A 22,528-nucleotide genomic window follows, 5' to 3' on the forward strand; every position below is an offset into this window, starting at 1 on the left:
CTGTATCTAAGCCTACCTTAGGCTTAGATACAGGGTCCAACAAACAGTATCACACATGGACTTGGGCCCTGTATCTATGCCTACCATATGTGTTAGGCTGTGTTCACATCACCATTGCCCTTCCGTTGAGGGGTTCCATTGGAGGTTTCTGTTGGGTAACCCCTAAACGTAACGGCAAACTGAAACCTCAGCTTCCGTTTCCGTCGCAATTGATCTCCATGGTGACGGAAACGTTGCTAAAGGTTCTCGTTTGTCACTGTTGTGACAGGGACCCGTTGTTCTTGATGTAACCAATAGCACAGTCGACTGCGCTATTGACTCCGTCAAAACAACGGAACCAATCAATGGTCAGGGAAACGGAAGCTGAGGTTTCAGTTTGCCTTTCCGTTGAGGGGTTACCTGATGGAAACCTCAGATGGAAGGGCAGCGGTGATGTGAACAAGCCCTTACTAATGTTTTTTTTTGTGTTTGTATTTTTTTACAGGTTCGGTTGTTGGAATACATCAGATTTGAGAATTACTTCAATGCTGAATTTTTTTTATTATCAATAAAATGGTTAATGAGGGTTGTGTGGGGGTTTTATTATTTCAATAAACCAGTTTTTTCTATGTCTTTGTATTTTTTTGAAACTTTATAACTACCGCCTTATTAATAGGTGCTGGCTGATTGACATCGTCCATTACTAAGGCGAGGTTTAGTGTTAGCCAGTGCAGAGGCTAACCCTAATCCCCATTATTACCCCGGTACCTACCACCAACAGGGGTGCCGGGAAGAGCTAGGTACGGTCCAGTACCCGACCCTCTGTAGTAATGGTCGGGCACAGGGGCGGCCACAGGCTGGTATTATTAGGCTGGCAAAGGCCAAACATAGTGGCCCTTCACACCCTGGTAATGCCAGGCTGCTGCTGCTGCTGTGTTGTATCTGGCTGGTTATGAAAAATGGGGAGGAACCCACAGCATTTTTTTTAAATAAATAAATCATTGGAAAGAACGATGAGGGGTTCCCCCATTTTTATAACCAGCCAGATACAATACAGCAGCAGCTGGCAGCATTACCAGGGTAAGAAGGGCCACTGTTTTTGGTATTTTCCAGCCTAATAATACCATTATTGAGCAATGTAAAAAGTCTAAATACTATTCTTCTAAACTTGATTGTAATACAGACATTAGTCATCTGGAGCAAATATCTTTTATAATCAGGTTTCTTGAGGAAAAGTCTTCAGAATATCAGTTAAAAGAATACTTCCTTGGCTACAAAAGTCAACATACTCCCTACAAATTCCAGGGCTATTTTTGTGCTATGTGGGTGTCATAATCAGAATTTAGTAGTTGCGATGCAGCTTGATCTAACCAATGGTCAAAAGCTCTTTTTGGTTTTATTCAATGCGTTTACAATGTTTTTTGGGGTTCGGCAAAGCGATGGATGATTCTGTCAGATCATGTATCTGGTTTTACTGTGAAACCTCTGTGCACCAAAAGATTGGAATGTAGAATAAACTGTATAAAGCCATGGATACATAACATTGTAGGTATCCAGGAGGCAAAATTTGCCTTTGCAGAAGATCCCAGTGCAGAATCAAAAACGAGTCATGAGGCACTGACACTCTCAACAAATTGTTTAATTTGAGATTATAGTGGCATTAAGAGTATGGTATGACCCTTTTATTCCAGATTGACATAGTCATTAAAGCCATGCAAAATGAAAGTGCTTGAATAACTTAGATAATGGTCCTACAATGTTAGAAAGTGGTTTCCAAAAACTCCACACATATATCAAACCTACTTGAAAAATTGAGTCATACAATCCACAAATGTACGATAAGAATAATATTATGAATATAAAATATACATTTTATTAGGAGAATTAAAAAACAGACTGAAATAAGGACATAGATACAGCTCTGAACTGGTCAACACTCAATTAATGCAGCATAAATGTAGTAACGCCTATGCTGGATGCAAGATCCTGATGAATATGTAGCATAAGGGTTGTGAAAAAGTAGAGACAATGCATGCTGGTAGCCACAATAAAGTTAAACAGCAGACCTATGAATGTCTGTATGTACCTGAATGCAACTAATTGTAAATGAGTCCAATGTATTATACGTGTGATGTACAGAGATACTTCAGATGATCAAAATGAACAAAATCAGAAGCCAATGGAGACTGAATCTATATTTAACCAGTAAGGACCGGGCTATTTAAAGCCTTCAGGACCAGACACCGTTTAGCCCTTTTTAGCACGCGTTAGTTAAATGGCTATAACTTTTTTATTTGTTGGGCTAGCGACGTGATTATTGCGATGTTTTTTCCGTAGACAATGTAGGTTTCTTTTTTATCATTTTTATACACATCCTTTTTGTTATTTTAGAATTTTTGTTCTTAAAGTTTGGAAATAATAGTAAAAAAATAAGCTTTTTTACTTTTCAGCTATTTTTTTGGGTAATAACATAGATTTACCCTAAAATAGACCTTTTATTTGTGATCGTCATTGTCTACCATAAATTTTAATATATTACATCTCTATATTAGGGTAATTGGGTCCGGGCTAGTGTTACGACAATGATTGGCTGGGGGAACGTTTTTTTGGGGGTGGGTATTTTATGTCTATTTATTATTAGTATTAATTTTTTTTGCACTTTACTTTACTTTTATTTTTTTTATTACTATAGTCTGTCCCTCAGAGGTTAAAAAAGATCTTTGGGGAACTTTATATATTTTTTTTCTTTCTTTTACACCATCTTTTTCCACTGTAACTGGAGCTGCACAGCAGCCCCAGTTACAGGGGAAATCAGCTTTTTCATAGTGACGATTGTCACTAAAAGGGCTGTTCTGGGTCTAGTAAGACCCAGCAGCAGTCTGCCAGTCACATGAACACCAGGCCGCTGTCTCTATTCCCATACACAGCGTTCGTTGAGCGCTGTGTACAAGTGATCAGAGAAGACAGAAGCAGCAAAAGCTGCTTCTATCCTCTCCTCAGGGTTCCCGGCAGTCACTGACAGCCGGAGACCCGACATTCAGCTTCCCGATCACTCGGGCAGCAAGTTAAAACCCGCGCCATAAAATGTCTATGGCGCGGGTTTTAAGGACCCTGACCACTGGCCGTAAAAACACAGCCAGTGGTCGGGAACCTGTTAAGCTGCTTTTACCATGTGCAGTAAGTGAATACAGTAAGAAAGGGAGGAAACCTCCAGCTCACCAGTCTGATGCGTCTCCGGACTCTCCGCTCGGATCCCCGCTACGGCTGGCGGTACACAATAGCAAAAACAGAAGAAATGATCCAGCGCTGAGTCGTGCTTTGGTTAAAAAGGAAGAAGTATTCCCACTTTTATTGGGGTGTTGAGATTAAAATCGAAAGGAGACGCAGTCCCAAGATGTGTGTTAGTAGTAGGCGGTTTGCCCTGGCCTACGCGTTTCAAGCACGTACTGTGCTCTTAATCATGGCAAAGAAATTTCTTTGCCATGATTAAGAGCACAGTACGTGCTTGAAACGCGTAGGCCAGGGCAAACCGCCTACTACTAACACACATCTTGGGACTGCGTCTCCTTTCGATTTTAATCTCAACACCCCAATAAAAGTGGGAATACTTCTTCCTTTTTAACCAAAGCACGACTCAGCGCTGGATCATTTCTTCTGTTTTTGCAGTAAGTGAATAGGTAAGGTACAACCAAAGATATCAGCATTATTATTAGATAACAGTTGCAAAAAATTACAGACAATGAAAAGGTGTCTTACCAAAAAAAGTATGTAAGGAGTGTGACCAGCTGCCTCGACGCGCGATTCACTAAAGTTCTCCTCAGGAGAACATATATATATATATATATATATATATATATATGTCACATATGTATGTGATAGACAAATATGGTGCTTTTTTTCTGGTCCCTTAATTAGGTGCTCCTCTCAGGTCATAGAAGGAATAAAAAGTAGAACATTGCCCACGTGGACAGCAGTTTTAATAATTTTTAATGTTCTACAAAAGATTGATCCCTGAACATACGGCAAACAGTCCCATATATCTGATGGAGTGGAAAAAAGCCTCAGTTCAGGTAGGACTTGGTTTTGTTTTGTTTTTTTGTAGTGGCGTCCAGTTTGGCACAATGTACAAAGGGCACTGTGGCACTATCTACAGGAAGCAGTTTGTGGAAATATCTACAGGGAGTGTGTGGCACTATCTACAGAGGGCACTGTGGCAATATCTACAGAGGGAACGGTTGCACTATCTACAGAGGGCACTGTGGCCCTATCTAAAAAGCGGGTGTGTGGCACTATGTACAGAGGGCATTATGGCACTATCTAAAATGAGTGTGTGTGGCACTATCTACAGAGGGCACTGTGACATTATGTACAGGAAGCAGTGTTTCGCAATATCTACGGGGGGTGTGGCACTGTCTACAGAGGGCACCGTGACATTATCTACAGAGGGCACTATGACACTATCTGAAAGGGGGTGTGAGGCATTATCTACAGAGGGCATTATGAGGCATTATCTACAGAGGGCATTATGACGCTATCTAAAATGGGGGTGTGTGGCACTATCCACAGAGGGGTGTGTGGCACTATCTACAGATGGCACTGTGGCACTATCTATAGACAGCACTGTTGCATTATATACAGGAAGCAGTGTGTGGGAAGATTAACAGGGGGTGTGTGGCATTATCTACAGAGGACACTGTATTATTATCTACAGAGGACTGTGTGGCACTATCTACGGGGTGGCTCTGTGGCTCCATCTACAGGTGGGCTGTGTGGCTCTATCTACAGGGGGCTGTGTGGCTCTATTTACAGGGCAGTGGCACTATCTACAGAGGGCACTGTGGTACTAACTACAGGTGGAGCACCATCTACAAGGGGCACTGTGTGTGGCACTATCTATGCTGGTTTTTACATTACCAGTAGTGGTCAACACATATCACTAGCCCTAGTGATAAAGTGAGACATCACCTGCCAGTAAACAACAGAATTACCAGAGAGAGATACTGGCCACCATAGTAGTCAGCCAAACTAGTGCAGAAATTTTTGTTTGTTTATTTGTATGCAGAAATTCTGGGTGGAAATCCACGCACCATTAGCCACACCCACCAGAAATGCCACGGACCCATAAGATACACCCACCAAAGAAGCCATACTCTAAGTGCATGTTCAGACGTGGCAGAGTTTTTCCGCTGCAGATGTTGGTGCAGATTTGAGGCAATTACACAACGAATCTGCACCAATATTTGCAAATTTGACAGGTAATTCAGACGTTGCAGAAAACACAGCGGACTTGCCACAGTCTGAAATACGCAGTGAAATTCCGTTTCTTCTCTGCAACAGACAGTGCATGCTGCGGACTGAAAATTCTGCACCACAGCCTATGGTCCGCAGCGGAGTTTTCCGCAACGTCTGAACTAACTTGCCTAAAAATGTATTGAAACAAATGTAAAAAACGGCCGCTGGAGAATTCCACTGCGGACTGTCCGCAGTGGAATTCCACAGCAATTCCGCCACGTCTGAACCTGCTCTAAGTGTCCCTGTTAACATTTTCAAATGTTAGCAACTATGATGTTAGTGCACCTGATAGTGTGCCCTAACAGCAGGCTTACAGAACAGAAAGTCCTGGGGTCCTTTCTAGGTCCCCTGTTCTGACTGCAGAGGGTTCCTCCAGTCTCTGATCGATTGTCTTTCTAACGACGCAATCGCAGAGGGGAGTCCCCTTTGATAATTCATCTGATCCCAGCTGTATGCACCAGGCTTCTCTAAGAACAAGAGCTGTAAGTAACAGCTCCCGCTAATAATCCTTTACTACAGCGACTCAAAAAAAAACTTTGATATAGATATTGGACCTGCACCACCTTCCGTCAAAATACAGTGGGTGGTTGGGAAGGGGTTAAGGTACAAAAATATTAATGACACATGTTTACTTATTGTCCACTTTGCCGTGACATAGTTATTTATCTGCAAAATAGATCAATGTTACTTTAACTGAAATAGAGGTGGTTTTAAAAAAAAAAAAACAACCCACATTTATCTGATCTGGCATTTGGCACTTCATTGTCTATAAAAATAGATGATTTCATTTTTATGTGTCAGCCTTAAGATCAAATAAAGATTGCTGGTAAGTCTAGGCAAAAATGGATTTTCAGAGCAATCTTTTAATATCAAAGCAATATTTTATCTTTTATATTTGTGGTATTAAAGATTTGCTTAGTCACGTGTATAATGACTTATAACAAAAATGTATAATTTTAATGGGAATTATATTAGAATATTTCATATGAGCGTCACCAGAAACTGTTGTTTATAATAAATAAGCGCGATGGAGGAAATTAACCCCTTAATGACCAGCCTATTTTAGACCTTAATGACCAAGCTATTTTTTAAGTTTTTCCATCGTCGCATTCCAAGAGCTATAACCTTTTTATTTTTGCGTCGACATAGCTGTATAAGGTCTTGTTGTTTGCGGGACAAGTTGTATTTTTCAATAGCATCATTTTGGGGTACATACAATTTATTGATTAGCTTTTATAAACTTTTTTTTGGGGGGAAAAGAAAAAAATCAGAAATTTTGCCACACTTTTTTGCTCCCTAAATTTACGCCGATTACGTGTGATATAAATAACACAATAACTTTATTCAGCGGGTTGTTACGATTGCAACAATACCACATTTGTATAGATTTTGTATGTTTTACTACTTATACATAGTAATAACCCTTTTTTTTCAAATTTATTTGTTTTTGTGTCTCCATATTTGAAGAGCCATAACTTTTTTATTTTTCCGCCAATGCAGCTGTATGAGGGCTTTGTTTTGTGGGACGACTTGTCGTTTTTATTGGTACCATTTTGGAGTAGATGCGACGTTTTGATCACATTTTATCAAATTTTTTTTAAGGCAGGATTCAAAGAAAACAGCAATTTTTGCATTGTTTTTTATTTTATTTTTTACGACGTTCACCGCGCTGGTTAACCCTTTCCCGACCGATGACGAAAATGAACGTCATGGTCGGCTGCTAGATCGCGCACCATGAGGTTCATTTTCGTCAGTGTTTCAAACTGTCACTCTGTGTAAACACAGAGTGACAAGCCCGCGCTGACAGCTGCCCTAAGACCTCTGACACATCAGTCTTGCCGGTCAGCCGACCATTGCCGCTGATTTTGGCAATTAACCCCTTAAGTGCGGCGACGGAATGCCATCACCACATTTAAGTGGTTTGGAGCACATCAGCAGCCCCCACTACGTGATTGTGGGGGCTGCCGATGCTTGTTGTGGCAATCGAAGGCTAGACAATAGCCTCCGGGTTGCCATGTACGGAAGCCTCGGAGGAGCAGCCTCCGGCCGGTCCTCCTCGGCTTCCTGTCAGAGTGACAGTTACGTCACAATGACAGTTAGAGTACATTACACTAGTGTAATGTACTCTAGCAGCGATCAAAGCTGCAAGTCTCGTAGTCCCCTAGTGGGACAAGTAAAAAAAGTAAAAATAAGTAATAAATATATTTTTTTTTTAAAAAGTGTAAAAATGAGTTATGAGTTCTATAAACACAAAATGCTTTTTTTTCCTATAATAAGACTTTTATTATAGAAGAAAAATGAACACGTTAAAAAAGTACAAATATTTGGTATCACCGTGTTCGTAACGACCCCAACTATAAAACTATAATGTTATTTTTCCCGCACGATGAACACCCCAAAAATAATCAATAAAAAACTACGACAGAATCGCAATTTTTTTGGTCACCGCCCCTCCCAAAATAAAGAATAAAAAGTGATCAAAAAGTCGCATGTACCCAAAAATAGTACCAATAAAAACGTATCCGTCCCGCAAAAAACAAGCCCTTACACAGCTTTTTTGACTAAAAAATAAAAAAATTATGGCTCTCAAAATATGGTGACACAGAAATTAATTTTTTTATAAATAAGTGATTTTATTGTGCAAACGCTAAAAAATGGAAAAAAAACCTATATACATATGGTATCGCCATAATCGTAACGACTCGCAGAATAAAGTAAAAATTAAATTTATAGCCTACGGTGAATGCCGCAAAAAAAAAACTAAAAAACGTTGGCAGAATTCCTGGTTTTTGGTCAGGATTGGAAAAAAATAAAAAGTGATCAAAAAATCGCATGTACCCCAAAATGGTACCAATGAAAACTACAGATTGTCCTGCAACAAATAAGCCCTCACACAGCTCCGGTGGAGAAAAAATAAAAAAGTTCTGGCTTTCAGAATATGGCGATGCAAAATGTGCAGAGTGTCCAAAAGCAGATAAGATCGAGCACCATTTATCAGTGCGTCACCAGCCACTTATCTATGAAATATTATTTATTTACCCCATTATTGTACCCTCTTATTATGCCCTGATGTACCCCGCACAGATTACATATGCCCCCACAGTATAAACTGAAATATCAGCGAAACCCCAAACAAAACTACTACCAAGCAAAATCTTCTGAGCCCTGCAGCGTGCCCAAGCAGCAGTTTGCGCCCACATATATGGCATCGCCATACCCGGCAGAACCCCCTTAACTTTTAATGAGGTATTTGTCTTATGTGGCACAAACTGGGCACAACATATTATGCACTAAAATGGCATATCAGTGGAAAATTGCAATTTTCACTCTGCACCATCCGCTGTGCATTAACCCCTTTGCGCACTATGACTTAATTGCCCATCATGGTGCGGGGGTTGATGTATGGAGTTCATTTTTCTTCTAAAGTAATGTAAAAAAAATGAACAAAATTGGTATCGCTACGTCCGTAAAAGTCCGAACTATTACAATATACCATTATTTAATTCTCACTGTGAACACCTTAAAAAAATTTAATAATTGAAACCGCCAAAATCAATTATTTTTTTTGTCACCTTAGCTCTAAAAAAAATTTAATACAACTTTTTAATCACTTTTTATGTACCAAAAAAATGGTACCAATAAAAACGACAGCTCCTCCCACAAGAAATAAGCCCTCACACCACTCTATTGATGGAAAAATAAAAAAGTTATGACTCTTGGAAGGCAGGGAGTGAAAATCTAAAATAAGAAAGCAAAAAATGGATCAGTCCTGAAAGGGTTAATTCATTTCTAATGAAAAAAACGTATGACCACATGTGGGGTATTTCCGTACTTGGGAGAAATTGCTTTATAAAAAATGAGAAAATTCAACATTTTAGTGGAAAAAGGTTTGATATTAATTTTCGCGCCCTAATTCTAATAAACTCTGCAAAAGACCCGTGGGGTCTAAATGCTCACTATACTCCTAGAAACATTCCTTGAAGGTTTTTCCAAAATGGGGTCACTTTTGGTGGGTTTCCACTGTTTTGGTCCCTCCAGTGCATTGCAAATGTGACATTGCACTGAAAACCATTCCAGCAAAATCAGAAATCCAAAGTCCAAATGGCGCTCCTTCCCTTCTGAGCCCTGCTGTGGGTCCAAACAGCAGTTTATTACCACATATGGGTATTGTTGTAATCGGGAGACATTGCTTTACAAATGTTGGGGTGCATTTTCTTCGTTATTCCTTGTAAATATTAAAAATTTCTATGTTGTTTCAGAAAAAAAGTAGATTTTAATTTTTACAGACTAATTCCAATATATTTAGCGAAAAACCTGTGTGGTCAAAATGCTAACTATACCCCTAGATAAATTCCTTGAGAGGTGTAGTTTCCAAAATGTGCTAACTTTTGGGGTGTTTCCACTGTTTTAGTCCCTCTAGGGCGTTTGCAAATGCGACATTGCACCGAAAACCATTCCAGCAAAATCAGAAATCCAAAATCCAAATGGCGCTCCTTCCCTTCTGAGCCCTGCTGTGGGTCCAAATAGCAGTTTATTACCACATATGGGGTATTGTTGTTACCGGGAGACATTGCTTTACAAATGTTGGAGTGCATTTTCTTCGTTATTCCTTGTAAATATTAAAAATTTCTATGTTGTTTCCGAAAAAAAGTAGATTTTAATTTTTACAGACTAATTCCAATATATTTAGTGAAAAACCTGTGTGGTAAAAATGCTAACTATACCCCTGGATAAATACCTTAAGGGGTCTAGTTTTCTAAAGATGGTTGTTTATGGGGAGTTTCTATCGTTCTGGCAGCTCAAAGCTTCTCCAAATGTACAGTAAAACATTTTCAATCAAAATATGAGTCCTGAAAGCCTCCGGGTGCTCCCTTCCTTTTGGGCCCTGCCATGTGTCCAGGCAACGCATTAGAGCCACAATGTGGGTATTTTTGAAAACAGGAGAAACAGGGTGATACATTTGGTGGTGTGTTTCTTCCTTTTCATGTGTGCTTTACAAAGAAATCGGTCTTCAAACTGATACTTTAATGAAAAAAGTGAAATTATTTTTTTTTTCACCTGCTATGTATTAAATTTAGCAAAAAAACTGTGGGGTAAAAATACTTCCTATATCCCTAAATAAATACCTTAAGGGTTCTAGTTTTCTAAATGGGGTCATTTATGGGGAGTTTCTATCGTTCTGGCAGCTCAAAGCCTCTCCAAATGTACAGTGGGGCCAAAACCATTTTCAAGCAAAATATGAGTCCTGAAAGCCTCTGGGTGCTCCCTTCCTTTGGGGCCCTGCCGTGTGTCCAAACAATGTATTAGGGCCACAATGTGGGTATTTTTGAAAACAGGAGAAACAGGGTGATAGATTTGGTGGTGTGTTTCTTCATTTTCATGTTCGCTTTACAAAGAAATCGGTCTTAAAACTGATACTTTTATGAAAAAAGTGAATTTATTTATTTTTCACCTGCTATGTATTAAATATAGCAAAAAACTGTGGGGTCAAAATACTTACTATACCCCTAGATAAATACCTTAAGGGGTCTAGTTTTCTAAATGGGGTCATTTGTGGGGGTTTCCATCATTCTGAGACCTATGAGCCTCTGAAAACCTGGCTTGGTGCAGGAAAACAAAATGTACTTCAAAATTTATAAAATTATTATTCAATTTGTAAGTTTTCTAAATTGCTGAAAATTTGTTTTATTTTTTCAAAAGTGCTGCCAAAATAGAGTAAAGAGATGTAAATATATATTTAATTAAAAAAAATTGTACAGTATGTGTGTACATATGTGACATATTGCAGTTAAAAATAGGGGAAAATTTTAATTTTTACAAAATTTCTTCCATTTTTCTATTTTTTAATTAATTTCCACAAATTGTATCAGTCTACTTTTACCACTAAAATAAAGTACAACATGTGACCAAAAAACAATGTCAGAATTACTTGGATATTCAAAACTTTCACAGAGTTATTCTCTGATAAAGTCAGACATACCAGATTTGACAAATCTGGCTTGGTCATTAAGGTCCAAACAGGCCCGGTCATTAAGGGGTTAATCAACTTTCTACACCAGTTTTCTCATGTAGAAACATCGCAAATGGATAAAAAGTTGCAAATATTGCGACTTTTGAGCCTTTTCCAATTTATTTGCCTTTTACTAAAAAGTGTGTGGAGCTTTTGAGAAATGTGTCAGAGTCACTGGCAGCCCAACGCGTTTACTATCATTTACGCCAGAAACTGATGGAAATTATATCGGAAAGGAAATCTAAACCAGATACTGGCTGGCGTCGACTACACTCAATGTCGCATGGACAGCCGAAGATGTGTCAAATTTATTAAGAGGCAGGCGCCTCTTAAAAAATTTGACGCATCTTACTCCAGCTTGTTTCGTATTAAGACTGCCGAATAAAATGCCAGTCTTAATAAATTGCTCTGTATATGGATATGTATATGGATTTAATTGCGGAAAATCTGCAGCGTATTACAGTAGCAGCAGAGTGGGTGAGATATTAACAAATCTCATCCACACGCTGCGTAAAAAATATGCCCAAAAGACATTCATAATTTGACTTGCGGTGCATTTTTTTAAATCCGTAGCATGTCAATTTATGCTTTGGAATCGCTGCTCTCCTGTTGTGGGCTTTAACCGCAACAAATAGCAAATGTTGCTATGTTTGCGAAGGTAAAATTGCGATTTTTCTGCAAAAATCACAACTCAGAAAAAAAAACCTGTTTTTTTTGTGAATAAAAAAGTATATACTTACAGCCTGTTCATTGACATAGCGACGCTTTCTTCTGTTCTCCTTTCAGGCCGGCCTACTGGGATGACGCTTCATCCTATTTAACTGCTGCAGCCAATCACAGGTTGCAGCAGTCACATGAGCTGCAGCGTCAACCCAAGACCGGAACAGAAGAGACCGTGGCTGTGACAACAGATACTGCGGTAAGTATAAAAAAATAATTCAGACACTATTTGCCGCAGCGGAATTTCCGCCAAAAAATCTTCTCCACAACTTGGTATTCCCTGCAGGTTCCAGGACAATTACACTGTGTACTTTTACACAGCGTATCCGCCCTGTGTGAACATGGCCGTAGTGTGATGCACACTGCGAAAGCAAAGTGGTCCACATTTATCAATGTATTTGCAACAAACGTTGCGTCTCTACTCCACACAGACCCTGGCGTAGAAAGAGAGTAATATTTGCCAGTGAGAAAATAAATAACAGTGGTGTATCTTTGTGTCAGATTTATCAAAGTGGCAAATGCAGTCATGAATTTGTTGCAACATATAGAATGTCAATAAAACAGTCTAGCTATAACCTAGGCTTCATTCATATCTGCTCCGTTCATGGGTTCCGTCTGACCTTTCCGTCAGGGGAGCCCATGAATGGAATCCAAACTGAAACAAACGGAAACCACAGTTTTCCGTTTGCATCACCGTTGATTTCAGTGGTGCCGGATCCGATGCAAATGGTTTCCGTTTGTCACTGTTGTTTAAGGGTTCCGTAGTTTTGACTGAATAAATAGCGCAGTCAACTACGGTATTGATTCCTTCAAAATGACGGAACCCTTAAACAATGGTGACAAACGGAAACCATTTGCACTGGATCCGTCACCATTCAAATCAACGGTGATGCAAACAGATACTTGTGGTTTCCGTTTGTTTCAGTTTTGATTTCGTTTATGGGTTTCCCTGACGGAAAGGTCTGACGGAACCCATTAACGGAGTCCAAACGCAGATGCGAACGAAGCCTTAGAGAGTGGCTTAAATTAAACTACTTTTAATAAACGGGGGCCATTTTTGTTTTAAAGGGGTTGGCTTCTGAAAAAAACATATTTATCACCTATAACTAAAGATTCCCTTATATTGCGTTCCTTTTTAAAAGGACTGTTTCATAAGCAAATGACATATTATTTAAATTGGGTTTTTATTCAAAAATATTTGGAAGGATGGAATCTGACAGCTGATCACTTGTCACAGGTGTATAGCGGATAGTTGGACACATGCAGGTAATGGGTAGCTGGACACAGGCAGTTAGCTGGACATAGGCAGGCAGCGGGTAGATGGACACAGGAAGGTAGCGGGTGGCTGAACACAAGCAGGAAGCGGGTAGCTGGACACTGGCAGATCACTGATAGCAACAGCGGACTGGATACAGGCTCGTTCAGGCTGACCACAGATAGCAATGGCGGACTGGATACAGGCTGGTAGCGGACAACCGGATACAGGCTGATAACTGATAGCAATAGCAGACTGGATATATAGAATAATCAAAAGACTATTCAATTAAATATCTCAGTAAATTTAAAAATGTAATAATTATTACATCCAAGGTAAGGTATGAAACAAAACAAAAAAAAATAAAAAAATATTCCAGGACACTGAGATGCAAAAATAAGTTACATGTATTATATATATTTATGTTAATACAAAAATTGTATAGATACCATTTCCCTGGTTTTACTTCTTCATGACTGCCATACGGCTATAAACGTTCCATCTGCCGATCCCCTGTGCAGTTGTCACGTATATAAACGTTGGCAGCATGGAACAGGGTTTAATAAGTGCAGTGCTGCTTCAGTGTGAGCAGTGCTGTACTCTCATGTCTGCCGGGGCTTTGAGAGCCCCAGTTAAACCCCCCAATGTAGATAGCACCACACACAATCGCCTGTAAATAGCGCAAAACCCTCTGTAGATAGCGCCACCTAAGCTCCCTCTGGGAGCGGAATCAACGGCCAGCGCTCTGGCCGGGCATTCCCCTCATAGAGAGAGCTCCCAACGTCTCTCCATCCCCGCTGTAGACAGTGCCACCCCCCTGCATAGCAACCTCCCTGCTGCAGATAGCATCGCACCCCCCCCCCCCCACCCATTGTAGATATCACCCCCCCCCCCCCAAACTCCCTCTAGGAGCGGAATCCCCGGTGTCAGATCGCTCTGGCCGGGGATTCCGCTTCTAGAAAGAGCCCCTGATGTCATTGTCTATACTAGAGAAGCCCCTGTGTCACTATCCATATATGGACAGTGATTTCTGGGGCTACTCCTGGAGCGGAATTCCCAGCCAGAGCACTGCCGACGCTCTGGCAGGGGATTCTGCTTCTAAAGTTAGCCCCTGACTTCACTGTCCATATATGGACAGAGACATCAGGGGCTCCCTCTAGGAACGAAATCCCCAGCCAGAGGGACTCCGCTCCTACAGGGAGCTACAATGGTGCTAACTACAGGAAGGAGGTGCCATTTACGGAGGGACGTGCTGGTGCTATCTGCAGGGAGAGTGGTGCTATCTGCAGGGGAGTGGCACTATCTGCAGGGGGTGGCATTATCTGCAGGGGGATGGTGAAATCTACAGGGGGTGGTGCTATCTGCAGGGGGTGGCTCTATCTATAGGGAGGATGTTGCTATCTACAGGGGGAATGGTGCAATCTACAGGGGGTGGCACCATCTACATGGGGTGGCACTATCTACAGGGGGTGTGTTGTTATCTACAGGAGTGTGCTATATACAGGTGGTATGGCACTATCTACTTGGGCACTGTGGCATTATATGGGCACTACCTACAGGGTACACTGTGGCTCTATCTACATGGGCACAGTGTTTGGCACTATGTGGGCACTATCTACAGTGAGAATTGTGGCACTATGTGGGCACTGTGGCACTATGCACAGTGGGCACTGGCACTATCTACAGTGGGCAATGAGACACATTGATGCAAAACAGCCATGAAAATCTGATAGCTGATCCGTTGTTAACTGCCCTTTTTTTCATGTCGTCTGAATATAGCCTTATAGCCCTCTTCACTCTCACCTCACAATGATCCAGGCCGACGGAGAGAGAAGACTAATTGTTACAAAGCTATACAGTGTAAATATATGTATATATCTATATACATATAATATAGATAAATATATATAAAAATTACCAAAAAGTTTTTTTTTCACATTTTTCGTGATTTGTCTGCTCATAATAGAAATTTAAAACATAGAATTAATTAAACTAATCTAGAAAATGAAAACCTCATAATTCTTGTAAAAAAAAAACAAAGTAAAAATAGTTGTAATATTCAAAGCGGTTGCAAAGATATTATTGTTTAAAGAAGTGCATATCAGAAATGGAAAGTTTGGCCAGGACACAAGGGCATAAATGACCCTTGGTAATGAAAGGGTTAATACCATAAATCAGTCACACAAAAACAGTGCATTAAAAAAGACCACCTAAATCACCTGGTCAGGCTATCACAAAATTGCTAGAACCACAAATAACTATAATGATAAGAAGAAAGAGATAACATCCTTCAATGTAAGCAGCATTATATTATAGGACCCTAATTATACACACTAATAAATCCAGGAATCTAACATATACGGCATTATAGTATAGAGCCTCAATGATGGAAGTTCAAGAGCAAAAATATAGATTAGAAACTATTGCAGTTGCAGTGAGGACAATGAGGATCAAAAAATGTCCCTTTACTTAAAGGGGTTATCCGGTGACCAAAAATTGCATTGCAATAATATATTTATGTGAAACGAAGTAACTTACTAATGTACTTTAATTGAAAATTCTGTACTAAATGGTGCAGTTCAAACCTCGTGAATTGTTCCCGGAAGTCTTGGAGCTTTTCTAAGAATGATGAAGCTCCGACACTGCCCCAGGTGACTGAGGGCTTCATGTGCTGTTCGTGAACATGACCGCAAGGGGCTGTGACATTGCCTATTGCTTGAGTCCCGAGAAGAGCATCAGCTAGTGCTTTGCTCGCGACTCTATCACTGCTCGCGACATGCATATTTGGTCAATTCAGGGGTTTCCTATCGCTGGAGTTCCCGAGCAGAGCATCAAGTGATGCTCTGACTTCGGACTACAGCACTTCTGCCAACGTCACTGTCACTGTCGGCATCAGTACTGGAGTCCCTGAGCAGAGCATCAGCTGATGCTCTGCCCCGGGACTCCAGACATGCTCCCGATGTCACTGTCCATATATGGACAGTTACAGTGACGTGGGCAGAAGTGCTGGAGTCCCCATTCAGAGCATCAGCTGATGCTTTGCTCGGGGACTCCAGTACTGCTACCGACGTCACTGTCCATGTATGGACAGTGACAGTGACGTTGGCAGAAGTGAGGTAGTCCCCAGGCAGAGCATCAGCTGATGCTCTGCTCGGGAACTCGAGCAATAGGAAACCCCTGAATTTACCAAATATGGACGTCGGGAGCGGTGCTGGAGTCCCAAGCAAAGCGCTAGCTGATGCTCTGCTCGGGACTCAAGCAATAGGCAATGTGACAGCCCCTTGAGACCAAGTTCACGAACAGCACAAGAAGCAAGCCCTCAGTCACGTGGGGCCATGTCGGAGCGTCATCATTATTAGAAAAGCTCCAGAACTTCCGGGAACTATTCACAATGTTTGAACTGCACCATTTATTTAGTACAGAAATTTAAATTAAAGTACATTAGTAAGTTACTTAGTTTCATGTAAATATATTATTGCAATGCAATTTTTGGTCCCTGGATAACCCCTTTAACTTCTCCATGTTCAGATGCAGAGTATGCACATTAATCCTGAATGAAATATACTCATCTATTTGTAGACATCTTTATGATGCCCCATTTTTCTTTTGCAAGCACGTAGTGAGAGGGTCTTTGACCCATTTCTTTTCATTAGACCTGGTTCAAAGTGCAAAATGTCACCATGGAGCATACAGGCTGGCAACAGTAAGTGCTGAAATATGTAGGCGGAATTATCTCCAGTCATGTATTCAAGAACGTTGTAGAGGTTTCTTTTTTAGGAGGAAAATACTGTGTCCAGGTCTGTGTTGTCGTAAAGCTGTTTCAGGCAGCAATGGCTGGTCCAGGTCTGTGTGGCCAAAGGCATTTCAGGGCAGCAATGGCTGGTCCTGGTCTGTGTAACCAAAAGCAGTTTCAGGCGGCAATGGCTGGTCCAGGTCAGACGCATGGTGTGATGATGTCACTCAAATCCGTGTCAAAACAAAACAAATAAGCTGATTGGCAAACGCGTTTCATTCCATCTGGGACTTCCTTTTTTTTTTTTTTTCTCTTTTAGTTTCAGACTGGATACATGATACATGCTGGTAACGGATAACTGGATATAAGCTGATAACTGACAGCAATAACATACTGGATACAGGCTAGTAACGGACCCCAGAATACAGCATTAGCAAATGGGACACAGGTGCTTACAGGAACCATCGCTGGATAACACTAGATTGTTCCAATATTGCTCAGGCACCTGGTGGATAAGTGAAGGTACTTTAAATAGTCCTGGGGGGGCAACAGGGATTGGTGAGTCACTTCGGAATTTTGCGCACTGGCCCTTTAAGAGGCGGCCGGAGTGCGGGCGCACTAAGAACAGTGCTGCTGCTTGTGGGGGACATAAGCAGACGCCGGCCGCCTGGAGGAGGGACATGCTGTCGGAGAATGTACGAGACCCAGTGACGAGGACCGTCGGCAGGAGCGGGACCTGTAGCTGGCATTACAGCACTCCCCTCTTCTTGGGCTTAGCTCCAGAATGGAATTTCCTCAGGAGCACTGTGACCAGGGGTGTAGCTAGGGGGGGCAGGCGGGGCATGTGCCCCGGGTGCAACTAAGAGAGAAGGTTGTGGGGGAGCCGGGCCGGGCGCACAGGGCCGCACATACCATGTGTCAGGTTGAGCAGCAAACGAGAGGCCACCACACAGACGCTGTAAACATTGGATCAGTGTTCATCACGTAGGACTTGTTTCTCCACCCTGCATGTCCCTTCTCTGCTCCAGCTGTTATATCATTAGCTGTCAGCAGTCGGGGACAAGCAGGGGGGAGGGGGAGGAAGTCTGCAGAGAGTACAGTACAGTACAGGCAGAAAGCAGATCAGGGAAGTTTACATCAGGCTCCCCTCCTGTCATATCGGAGCTAAGAAGTGATAACAGCTAGAAGCTAACAGAGCCTGGTGTGCACTCTTCCTGACCTCCACTAGGGGCAGCACTGTATATGCAGGCTCTCTTCCCCTCCTCCTCCTGACTACTGAACTCCAGGCAACCATCACTGCTCACCTATTAAGAGGCTCCAAGTTCTTGACCAGACTGTATGTGAAAAGTCCAGCTACCTACAAAAGGTAAGTGTATATGTGTGTGTATTGTCTGTCTGTCTATCTGTGTATGTCACTATCTATCTATCTATCTATCTATCTATCTATCTATCTATCTATCTATCTATCTATCTCATATCTATCTATCTATCTCATATCTATCTATCTATCTATCTATCTCATGTCTATCTATCTAAATCTGCAACAAATGCCAAGTCCCCAAAAAATAACCCAGTATTTTTTCATAGTTTAAAAGAAAAAGACTATACTCACCTCCCGTGGCGCTCTTGTGGCAACACATCCCTGGTTCCCGGATGGTCTCTGTACAGCAGCCAATCACAGGATGACAGCTGTACAGAGACCATCCAGAGGACCAGGGAGGCGAGTATAGTCTTTTTCTTTTTTAATCTTAGCTGGTTTGCACAGCACGATTTGGTGCAGATTTTCTGGCATATTTCCCTGCGAATTCTGAGTTGCATTTGCTGCAGAATATTATCCATGTGTACATACCCTAAATGGACACAAAATGTACAAATTCTCCACTAGTATACAGGTTTATGCCACCCAAGAACAGATGTAAACCCCACCAAAAAATAATAAATAAAGCCAAAAACAAACCATATACCTCAGCACAGTGTGAAACTGCACAGGAGTCTTTGCATATATTATACTGCATGGGGGCATCTGTGTGGGCATTATACTGTATGGGGCATCTGTGGGGACTTTATACTGTATGGGTGCATCTATGGGGGCATTATGCTGTATGGTGACAGCTATGGGGGCATTATACTGTGTGGTGGCAGCTATGGGGGTATTATACTGCGTGGGGGCATCTAGAGGGCATTATACGATGTTGCTACGTGCACCGCATTCGTTTTCCCTCTTTGTGATACTTGAAAGTTGGGAGGTATGATGGAATCCCCCGTCAAACCATTGCCGACGCTCTTCCTCGGGATTCCGCTCCTGGAGTAGCCACTGATGCCACTATCCGTATATGGACAGAGACGTCAGGGGCTCCCCTAGGAAGCCCCAATGGTGCTGTGTACAGGGAGGGGGGTGTAGCGCTATTTAGAGGAGGGTGGGTGTGGCACTATCTACAAAGGGTGGGTGTGGCACTATCTACAAGGAGGGGAGTGTGGCATTATCTACAGGTGGGGCTGTGTGGCACTACCTACAGGGGTGTGTATGGTGCTATTTATAATGGGCTGTATGTGGCACTATCTACAGGGGGCAAGCTAAAACCCGCGCCATAAATAGTCTATAGCACGGGTTTTAAGGACCATGACCGCTGGCTGTAAATACACAGCCAGTGGTCGGGAACCAATTAAAGTAGATTTTTTTGAAGATTTTTTTAAAGTCTAGCTTGACCTTCAGTAGACCACACAGAGCTCTCCAAAATCTTGAGGTGAACTGTACACTGCGTTCCGATACATTATGACGTGGCAAGCTATGCAAACAAAATAAATGCTGTGTAAAGAGACTGGCAAGACATGAAGCAGAAGAGAGAGAGAGGTAGATCTGAGAGAGGTAGATCTATCACAAAGTTCATCACTATGTATGTATGTTTAGGGTCCCTGTCTATGGATGTTATCTGTTATATTTCTGTTTGCGTTTCAGCACAAACCGCAATCCACTTCACCTGTGATTACCGGATATAAGCCTCGAGGCAGTAGTATTCCTCTATTGACAAGCCATGAGGAAGGACGTAGTATATGTCTAAAACGCATAGGCAACATTCTTGATATATTTCCTTGTACCTGGAAGCGATTCCCTGTTTTTATATTTGGAATAAAATTGAAACTCACGTTTCATTTTAAACTTTAATGCTCAGGATCATCTTTTCTCTTTCTTTCTTGCTTCATCGCCGTGTCCCATCGCAGCGATCCTTGCCCTGTCTGTGGTTGAAACCTGCTAAATGGTGAGCTGGAAGATTCCTCCATAAATTTCTTCTTCTATACGGTCTAAATCCATCCGTGCTCTCATATAATTTGCCAAGAAGGTCAGTGTTAGTGACCCTATTTATATAAACACCAGGTGAACAAGGATTTTATGGAATACGCATAACCAATATAAATTAATTTATTTATGCAACACGTGGCTGTGGAATTTCGTTTTGGTTTTTGTTTTTAATCAAATTTACTTCTTTGAACTGGACTAAAGCTATAATTACAATCAGTGGTCGCATTGGGAAAATTGCAAATACGGATGACAGTGATTGTACACTTAAAGAACTGTTTCACGAATTGGAGAAATTATCAGCACATGAGGCACGTATATGGTGGGATTTAACAACACTCCGCAATTATATTGCAAAACAAGTAATCCCCAGGGGTTTACGACTCAGAAAAAAATCCACATTTAACTACTCGCAAGAATTCAACACTGAATGGAATTCTATACTATCGGATTGTTCATTGAAACTAATGGACCTTATAACCAAACAAGAAGAAAATAAATTGTTGGAGTTAGAAGTGGATATTTCCCAGCTAAAGACTAAACTAAACTCCTCCTCCAGCTCACCAGATTTTTCAAAAATGGAACTACGTACCTCCCAGTATTTGGACAAGCTCAACAAATCCATTGCTGAAACTAAAAAAAGCAAGTTCCAGAGAGACTTACGAGACTATACTAACCATGAAGTCTATGACTGGAATAAGAGAGATAGATCACGCAATAGGATTAAACCTATCCTAAAAAATCGCAAGTACCAAAGGACGCAGGGGGGCAATCTGAACAGGGTCAGCTTTAGCTCTTCTGAACCGGACTCGATGGATGGAGGAAACGATGGATCAGACAGCGACAACCCTAGATCCAAACATTTCCAAAGTTACAAATCTGACACCAGTTATAACATGAAAAAACGGGGGAGGAGAGGTGGCAGGAAGCACAACTCATATAGACCCAGATCAAGGTCACCGCCTGCGGAACCGCAGGAATTAATTCCTAATATAGATGTGATTAACCTCTCCTCCTTTGAACTTACACCAGCTCAAAATAAAGTGTTATCCCTGGGTCTGAACTTTGCTCCAAGTAGAAACTTCGACACCTTCAACACATCGTTGGATGTGAATAGATTCATACGTAACTTCACTGTGAAAAGACATTTCCAAAACCCTCAAACAGAGATAGGGGACATAGAAGATTCGTATCCAAATTCGATTGTCCAGGACCTCAGTCCCCTTTCATTTCAGGAGCATAGAACTTTAAAATGTCTAAAAGATCTGAACTCGGAAGTTCCTACTCAAAACACCAGTTTATCTGCAAACTTTAAAACAAAGAATCCAAACTTCTACCCCATTACATCACGAACTGATTCAATGGACAGATTCCAGTAGGCGATCGAAAGAGACTTACAACTATTGGCTAATACTTCGAAATCACAAGGAAGTGATCATAATCTGTCAATACAACTTAAGACTGCCATAAAATCGTTAGAAGACAACAAGGACATCATTATAAAAATGTCAGACAAGGGGTTAGTATTATTGTCATGAACAAAGTTATGTATAAAACACAAATTTCAAATCCATTGGCAGACGCAGACACATATAAACGTCTTGAATGCAACCCAATCATCATCTTCAAAAAAAATGTTAAAAAATTAATTGACGATGGCATTAGAGAAGGATTAATAACTAAAAAACAATCAGACTACATCCTTGTAGAATTCCCCATCACACCGATTATACATGCCCTACCCAAGACCTATAAAGGCATTAATCCCCCACCCATGAGACCTATAGTCTCAGGCATAGGATCCCTTACAGAAAGGCTGTCAGAATGGCTAGACTCCCTATTACAGCCTCTTGTTTTGAGAACTCCTGGCCACTTAAGTGACACTGGAGATGTCTTACGCTCTTTTCATGACAAAATTTGGCACACAAACAAATATTCCTGGTTAAGCTGCGATGTCATCTCTCTTTACACAAGTATCCCTCATGATGTAGCATTTCAAGCCTTACGTTACCATCTAACGACCTATAGTACATATTGTCAGGAACTGTAAACATACACACTGGAGGTCTTGGCATTTCTAATGTCTCACAATTATTTCCAATATCATGGCCAATTTTATCTCAAGTCAATGGAGTCTTAATGGGGGCACAATTTTCGCCATCATTGGCTAACTTAGTAATGTCATGGTGGGAAGAATTCACCATTTTCTCCATGGACAACATGTACGGAACCTCCATCCATTGG

General features: G+C 41.3%; 1 long non-coding RNA gene across 1 annotated transcript in view; it reads left to right on the plus strand.

Annotated features, from left to right (window-relative positions):
- LOC142751068 (uncharacterized) overlaps positions 1–20,056 on the plus strand; it is an 80,126-nt gene extending 60,070 nt beyond the window's left edge. Inside the window, exon 3 of the long non-coding RNA XR_012882699.1 lies at positions 19,946–20,056. This is a non-coding gene — a long non-coding RNA (uncharacterized LOC142751068). The remainder of the gene's footprint in view (positions 1–19,945) is intronic.
- Positions 20,057–22,528: the final 2,472 nt, after the last annotated feature.

Source organism: Rhinoderma darwinii, chromosome 3 (genome assembly GCF_050947455.1).
Source record: "Rhinoderma darwinii isolate aRhiDar2 chromosome 3, aRhiDar2.hap1, whole genome shotgun sequence".
Taxonomy (NCBI): Eukaryota; Metazoa; Chordata; class Amphibia; order Anura; family Rhinodermatidae; genus Rhinoderma; species Rhinoderma darwinii.